This window comes from Xenia sp. Carnegie-2017, unplaced genomic scaffold, assembly GCF_021976095.1.
Source record: "Xenia sp. Carnegie-2017 unplaced genomic scaffold, XeniaSp_v1 HiC_scaffold_25, whole genome shotgun sequence".
NCBI classification, from domain to species: Eukaryota; Metazoa; Cnidaria; class Anthozoa; order Malacalcyonacea; family Xeniidae; genus Xenia; species Xenia sp. Carnegie-2017.
Window position 1 is genome coordinate 5474248 of NW_025813488.1, and position 9675 is coordinate 5483922.

General features: G+C 32.2%; 1 long non-coding RNA gene across 1 annotated transcript; it reads right to left on the bottom strand.

Annotated features, from left to right (window-relative positions):
* Positions 1-248: 248 nt before the first annotated feature.
* Positions 249-7493, bottom strand: LOC124452708. Its single transcript, XR_006950843.1, has 3 exons — positions 6755-7493; positions 646-688; positions 249-337 (listed from the first exon to the last, which is right to left on the bottom strand). It is a non-coding gene; the product is annotated as an uncharacterized LOC124452708 (long non-coding RNA).
* Positions 7494-9675: the final 2182 nt, after the last annotated feature.

Below are 9675 nucleotides of genomic sequence, written 5' to 3' on the forward strand. Positions count from 1 at the left end.
TAAAACAACAGGCTTTTCTTTCCATAGATCGATGAAACATCACACGTTAAACACAGGCATGTATACTATAAACGCAATAAAGTTAAAATATTTGAAAATTGACACAATACCTTATCTGCTTCGATGTATTTTCTTCGCATTTCTTGGGCGAAAGAACGATATTCCGATAATCCATTCTCATTCCCAACATTTACAACGAATCTTCAGAAGGCCAAAACTTCTTCCTCGCGGTATTCAAGCTCTACCATCAACCAACTTTCACGACAATCTTTCGACCCGACTCCAACTCAGCGACCAAATGACTCGGCTGTCTTCAACACGTCCTTTTAAACACATTCTGACAAAAGACAGGAAGCAATTAATGAACACAATGAATGACGCACATGCAAATTCAACAACCATGACCAGTACGTTTAATTACGTCATTTTTACAAATCTATTGTTTTCGCAATAAGGTTACTTCTGAAAATTTCCATTGTATTTTAGGCACTATATGACGCAAATCAACTCAAACCAACATTCATTTCAATTTTATCCGGAAGTCTAGTCTTCAAAAGTACACGACTTGCAAATAAATCAGAACGTACAAAAATAGATTATTTGCCTAACGTCTACATCTTTCAAATCTTCAACGATTGTTCTTACCTTCTTTTATATCCATAGCTTGTTCGGGGTAAATGTTAAGACTCTGAAAGGAATATATAGAGTTCATGCACGTTAATCACCCAAAAATTATAGTTCATGCAAATAACACCCAAAGACTATAGTACACGAAAATAACAACCAAAGACTATAGCTCACGAAAATAACAACCAAAGACTATAGTACACGAAAATAACAACCAAAGACTATAGCTCACAAAAATAACCAAAGACTATAGCTCACGAAAATAACAACCAAAGACTATAGTACACGAAAATAACAACCAAAGACTATAGCTCAAGAAAATAACGCCCAAAGACTATAGCTCAGGAAAATAACACCCAAAGACTCAAGTTCACGAAAATAACACCCAAAGACTATAGCTCACAAAAATAACAACCAAAGACTATAGCTCACGGAAATTACAACCAAAGACTATAGTACACGAAAATAACAACCAAAGAGTATAGCTCACGAAAATAACAACTAAAGACCATAGTACACGAAAATAACACCCAAAGAGTATAGCTCATGAAAATAATACCCAAAGACTATAGTACACGAAAATAACAACCAAAGACTATAGTACACGAAAAATACCCAAAGACTATAGTACACGAAAATAACAACCAAAGACCATAGTACACGAAAATAACACCCAAAGAGTATAGCTCACGAAAATAACAACCAAAGACTATAGTACACGAAAATAACACCCAAAGAGTATAGCTCATGAAAATAATACCCAAAGACTATAGTATACGAAAATAACAACCAAAGACTATAGTACACGAAAATAACACCCAAAGACTATAGTACACGAAAAATACACCCAAAGACTATAGCTCACGAAAATAACAACCAAAGACTATAGCTCACAAAAATAACAACCAAAGACTATAGCTCACAAAAATAACAACAAAGCTCACGAAAATAACAACCAAAGACTATAGCTCACAAAAATAACAACCAAAGACTATAGCTCACGAAAATAACACCCAAAGACTTTAGTATACGAAAATAACACCCAAAGACTATAGCTCACGAAAATAACACCCAAAGACTATATAGTACACGAAAATAACACCCAAAGACTAAAGCTCACGAAAATAACACCCAAAGACTATAGCTCACGAAAATAACACCCAAAGACTCAAGTTCACGAAAATAACACCCAAAGACTATAGCTCACAAAAATAACAACCAAAGACTATAGCTCACGGAAAATAACACCCAAAGATTATAGTACACGAAAATAACACCAAAAGATTATAGTACACGAAAATAACACCAAAGATTATAGTACACAAAATAACAACCAAAACTATAGTACACGAAAATAACACCCAAAGAGTATAGTTCACGAAAATAACAACCAAAGACTTTAGTACACGAAAATAACACCCAAAGACTATAGTACACAAAAATAACACCCAAAGATTATAGTACACGAAAATAACACCAAAAGATTATAGTACACAAAAATAACACCCAAAGACTATAGTACACGAAAATAACACCCAAAGACTAAAGCTCACGAAAATAACACCCAAAGACTATAGCTCACGAAAATAAAACCAAAGACTATAGCTCACGAAAATAACAACCAAAGACTATAGTACACGAAAATAACACCCAAAGACTATAGTACACGAAAATAACACCCAAAGACTATAGCTCACGAAAATAACAACCAAAGACTATAGCTCACGAAAATAACAACCAAAGACTATAGTACACGAAAATAACACCCAAAGACTATAGCTCACGAAAATAACAACCAAAGACTATAGTACACGAAAATAACACCCAAAGACTATAGTACACGAAAATAACAACCAAAGACTATAGCTCACGAAAATAACACCCAAAGACTATAGTACACGAAAATAACAACCAAAGACTATATAGTACACGAAAATAACAACCAAAGACTATAGTACACGAAAATAACACCCAAAGACTATAGTCTTCGAAAATAACAACCAAAGACTATAGCTCACGAAAATAACACCCAAAGACTATAGCTCAAGAAAATAACACCCAAAGACTATAGCTCACGAAAATAACAACCAAAGACTATAGTACACGAAAATAACACCCAAAGACTATAGTACACGAAAATAACACCCAAAGACTATAGTACACGAAAATAACAACCAAAGACTATAGCTCACGAAAATAACAACCAAAGACTATAGTACACGAAAATAACACCCAATTACTATACCAATGACTTTAGTACACGAAAATAAGACCCAAAGACTATAGCTCACGAAAATAACACCCAAAGACTATAGTACACGAAAATAACAACCAAAGACTATAGTACACGAAAATAACACCCAAAGACTATAGTACACGAAAATAACAACCAAAGACTATAGCTCACGAAAATAACAACCAAAGACTATAGTACACGAAAATAACACCCAAAGACTATAGCTCACGAAAATAACACCCAAAGACTATAGATCACGAAAATAACAACCAAAGACTATAGCTCACGAAAATAACACCCAAAGACTATAGTACACGAAAATAACACCCAAAGACTATAGCTCACGAAAATAACAACCAAAGACTATAGTACACGAAAATAACTCCAAAAGAATAACTCACGAAAATAACACCCAAAGACTATAGATCACAAAAATAACAACCAAAGACTATAGTACACGAAAATAACACCAAAGACTATAGTACACGAAAATAACACCCAAAGACTATAGCTCACGAAAATAACACCCAAAGACTATATAGTACACGAAAATAACACCCAAAGACTATAGCTCAGGAAAATAACACCCAAAGACTCAAGTTCACGAAAATAACACCCAAAGACTATAGCTCACAAAATAACAACCAAAGACTATAGCTCACGAAAATAACACCCAAAGACTATAGTACACGAAAATAACAACCAAAGACTATAGTACACGAAAATAACACCCAAAGACTATAGCTCATGAAAATAACACCAAAGACTATAGTACACGAAAATAACAACCAAAGACTATAGTACACGAAAATAACACCCAAAGACTATAGCTCACGAAAATAACAACCAAAGACTATAGTACACGAAAATAACAACCAAAGACTATAGATCACGAAAATAACAACCAAAGACTATAGTACACGAATTATATTTACCTTTACTGTGATATAAGTTCGCAGTAAAGGTAAATATAATTTAATTTAAACAATACTAAGATATTAAAGTCGACGAAATGCATTGATTTTTGTTTTAGAGGAAGCGGTTTAATATATTTTCCTGATATTATTGAAATTGTCCACGATCATCATTGTTTTACGCTATATAAGTATTTGTATGTTTAGTTTGAGTAAAAGTAAACTAAAATTGATATTTTCAACCTTGTTCGATATATTTTGAAAAAATGGCGAAATCTCATTATAGTTATAGTATGCAAAAAAAATTTGCATAATGAAAATATTGCATTATGGATATAGTATGCAAAAAATTTGCATAATGAAAATTTACATAATCATAACCAATAGATGAGGTAAGCGTTTATTTTTATTTTCTTTAACTATAAATTTAGTGATTATTTGTTTATTTTTTAGAATGAGTAGAAGTCTACATATTCGATTTGATAATATCAATGTTGACGGATTTGAGATTATTGACGCTTGTCTACCATTATTTGAATCTATAACGCAAGATGTGAAGAAAGTTGACGAAGGAAAGAAAACGAAAATCAAAGCCTACTACAAACAACTACAAACATCATTCAATAAAGTTTGTAAAGGAAACAACATCATATCGTTGAATAGTGTTTTCGAGTATTTTGAAGGTGAAAACATACCTATAACATTATACGAAAACATCATTACGCACAATGTGAGAGGGGTTGCTAAAGCATATAAAGATTCATTACATCCAACTATACAACTTGTTATGATGCATGATAAGATGATCGATGCGAAGAATCGGACTGCTTCTTTGCTTGATTTCTTTTTAATGACGCACATGTACTTATACAAAATTCGGTGCAAACTTATTCATAATAAGCGGATACGAACACTTGAACGTATATTTTACGATGTGTGGGTGTTAGCTATTTGCTTCAGCACGATTCACGGTTCTATCAAGCATTAGTATTTTTTCGGGATCAATTATATGAAAATACATTTTTCCAAAGTGTATTTGAAGATTTTGGTGACATTCCCAAAGACTTTAATGTACATATGTTTGACGAATTTAATAAAATTGGATTGAGGATGTTATCGATACTAATAACAGGCTAAAAATTAGATTACAAAAAAGTAATTTACATGAAATGACTGCCATAGATGTGACATGTGAGGACTCCATATCTTTACAACATGAAACATTTACAGACACAATCCCAACCGTAGTTATGGCGCCGTTACAACATACAGACACAACCCAAACATTAGAAAGACAACGACCGTATCGACGTAGAAATAGAAAACAAAATACACCTATCGAAACACTACAACAAGATGTTGTTCCTGATAGCGAAGATGATGAAACAATGTATAAATGTACACGAAAATAACAACCAACGACTATAGCTCACGAAAATAACACCCAAAGACTATAGCTCACGAAAATAACACCCAAAGACTATAGTACACGAAAATAACAAAAGATATAGCACGAAAATAACACCCAAAGACTATAGTACACGAAATAACACCCAAAGACTATAGTACACGAAAGTAACAAACAAAGACTCTCGAAAATAACAAAGCTCACGAAAATAGCTCACGAAAATAACACGAAAATAGCTCACGAAAGCTCACGAAAATAACACCCAAACACTATAGTAAACGAAAATAACACCCAATTACTATAGCTCACGAAAATAACAACCAAAGACTATAGTACACGAAAATAACAACCAAAGACTATAGCTCACGAAAATAACACTCAAAGACTATAGTACACGAAAATAACAACCAAAGACTATAGTACACGAAAATAACAACCAAAGACTATAGTACACGAAAATAACAACCAAAGACTATAGTACACGAAAATAACAAAAAGACTATAGTACACGAAAATAACACCAAAGACTATAGTACACGAAAATAACAACCAAAGACTATAGTACACGAAAATAACACCCAAAGACTATAGTACACGAAAATAACAACCAAAGACTATAGTACACGAAAATAACAACCAAAGACTATAGTACACGAAAATAACAACCAAAGACTATAGTTCACGAAAATAACACCAAAGACTATAGTTCACGAAAATAACAACCAAAGACTATAGTTCACGAAAATAACACTCAAAGACTATAGTACACGAAAATAACAACCAAAGACTATAGTACACGAAAATAACAACCAAAGACTATAGTACACGAAAATAACACCAAAGACTATAGTTACAAAATAACAACCAAAGACTATAGTAAACGAAAATAACACCCAAGGACTATAGTTCACGAACCCAAGGACTATAGTTCACGCACCTAACCCCCAAAGACTATAGTTCACGAACATAACACCCAAAGACTATAGTTTACGAAAATAACACCCAAAGACTATAGCTCACGAAAATATCACCCAAAGAATATAGTACACGAAAATAACACCCGAAGACTATAGTACACGAAAATAACAACCAAAGACTATAGCTCACGAAAATAACACCCAAAGACTATAGTACACGAAAATAACACCCAAAGACTATAGTACACGAAAATAACACCCAAAGACTATAGTTCACAAAAATAACACCCAAAACTATAGTACACGAAAATAACAACCAAAGACTATAGTACACGAAAATAACACCCAAAGACTATAGTTCACGAAAATAACACCCAAAGACTATAGTTCACGAAAATAACACCCAAAGACTATAGTTCACGAAAATAACACCCAAAGACTATAGTTCACGAAAATAACACCCAAAGACTATAGTTCACGAAAATAACACCCAAAGACTATAGTTCACGAAAATAACACCCAAAGACTATAGTTCACGAAAATAACACCCAAAGACTATAGTTCACGAACATAACACCCAAAGACTATAGTTCATACACTTTACTCCCAAAGACTATAGTTGCTTACTATAAGTTGTCTTCAAATTACTAACCAAATTTTCGTTTCTTTTTTCGTACTTTCATTGTTTATTCGCTCTGCCATCGAATTCATTGCTCTTCATCGACATTTAAGTAACGTAATTTCTCAAATGTATTTCACATATGCTGTTAAATAAATTCCCCAACGTCAAAAATTTTATTTTTTGTCCAGTTGCAATCGCAGATGTTGACGATCTTCATTTTCTATTAAACGTTTAAATACATCGGCAATCAAATGACACGTCTTTCGGTAATTCGCAGAAATTTAAGGATATTTATGGCACCAACTTTACTTTGCTTTACTGCATGCCTTTCCCCAACCAAATATATTTTTGAACAGATTATACTACTTCTTTCATTTTTGTCGTCTTGTTTAACTATGTACGAAAGTCAAGTGTTTTCCATTATGCCTCGTACTTTGTAAGTACCACAAATCTTTTGAACACGTTAAATATGTTGCTTGTTTGTGTGTTGTCTTGTTGAACTTCGTTAGAAAGATAATTGTTTCTCATGACGCTTCGTAGTTTATTATTGTCAAAACATGAATTGAATAACATCTTTAAGCATCGTTTATGAATGTCATTTGTTCCACATCATGTTTGTTTTTGCATTCAATGTTTAAACAAATTACCTGATATCTATCAAATTTAATCCTATGAACAATAGGTAATGTTCCTTCTGAGTCAAAAAGGACTGAAGATGACTGAAGATGACTACCGCTAAGGTTGTCGAAACGTCAGTCAACAACAACAAAAAGAATCCTTCTCGGGACTATACTAAAGTAGACGATCTACATCTACAAACTCAGTGCAGTGCTATACATCTCATTAATTCGGCATATAATATAATATTTGAAATAATACTTACGATAAAACTCCTTGGGGAAGAAACATGGCGCGTGAAGGACTTGAAAAATTTTATAAAACATCATCAAATGTAATTGGTCAAAAATGGTCACGTGTTACGTCGTATAGTTAAAACAACAGCAAGGTGAAGGCGACTATGGTAAAATAGTAAAGGTCCATCGACGTGCAAATTAATCAACAGGTTCAAAGATACAACAGTATCACAGAAGGACAATATTTTATAGTTTATAGCATAATTTAGAAAATAATAAGTAGGCATTACATGTGATGTATTTCACTTTCGCATGTACTGTATATGTATATTCCTATGTACAGTAACCAAGTATATTTACAATATAAACACAACTTATCTGACTTTTCTTCTTTCCTTTGACATTACTCACAGCCATTTCCTTGATATTAAGAAATACAAAGACACATACTTTTGCTTATAAGTCAGTAAGGAAAATCTTGAAAATTGGCTTTCTATCAAATTTACCCAAAACATGATATTAATATTTCAAAAAAGAACAACCCTAACCTTGACAAATTCTCTAACCTTTAAAAAATTGTATTCAATCAAATTCACAAATCTATTCAAAAACCAAAAATTAAATATAATTGAACAATATACATTATAAATATTAAAATTAATTTACACTAAAGTAGGTAGTAAACAGCATAAATACACGATACTAACGAAGTATTTGTAGAAGTTTTTTAGTACAAACATAATACATATCTTAATATATAAGAAATAGCAAAGAAATTAGAACAGCCCAAATGCTCTCTTCAGAACATCTTGTTTCCAACCAGGAAGCTTACAAAATAAGTCACGTGGCATCTCGAAAATTTTCTATGACAACAAACAACTTGGTAAGTTCTTACAGTTGAAAACCATTTGAATAAACAATTCAAATGTTGCAAGCATTTTACCTCAAATACATCGTCAGTCAAATATGTTTCCAGTTTTGAATGATTGATGCCATCTGGAGGATCATCACTAGTCAATTCTTCATAACTGTAGAACTTTCTGAAAGTTATTAAACGTATATTATTAAGCATTCATAAAAAAATGTGATTACATCTATCATTATGAAACGTCACTAACATCTATCATTATGAAACGTCACTAACATCTATCATTATGAAACGTCACTAACATCCATCATTATGAAACGTCACTAACATCTATCATTATGTAACATCACTAACATCTATCATTATGTAACGTCACTAACATCTATCATTATGAAACGTCACTAACATCTATCATTATGAAACGTCACTAACATCTATCATTATGAAACGTCACTAACATCTATCATTATGAAACGTCACTAACATCTATCATTATGTAACATCACTAACATCTATCATTATGTAACATCACTAACATCTATCATTATGAAACGTCACTAACATCTATCATTATGAAACGTCACTAACATCTATCATTATGTAACATCACTAACATCTATCATTATGAACACGTCACTAACATCTATCATTATGTAACGTCACTAACATCTATCATTATGTAACGTCACTAACATCTATCATTATGAAACTATCACTAACATCTATCATTATGTAACATCACTAACATCTATCATTATGAAACGTCACTAACATCTATCATTATGTAACGTCACTAACATCTATCATTATGAAACGTCACTAACATCTATCATTATGTAACGTCACTAACATCTATCATTATGAAACATCACTAACATCTATCATTATGTAACGTCACTAACATCTATCATTATGAAACGTCACTAACATCTACCATTATGAAACGTCAATAACATTAAAAATACAACGTGATAAAACTTATGAAAAAACTGAAATCATAAAAATAATGTTACTACGTCCTACTTTTCAAAATGATTGAGGGCGTCTTGGACGTGTTTCTTCTCACAATTAATCTTTCCTTCCTGATAAAAAAATGTTGAAAATATTTACCTGTAAGTTTGGATCAATCGTAAATAACATAAAAAAGATAAAAATGTTACTTGCTTTTTTTTGAATCTCAGCAACATCCAATCTACGTTTCCAAAAAGGAAAATGATTGATAAATGATG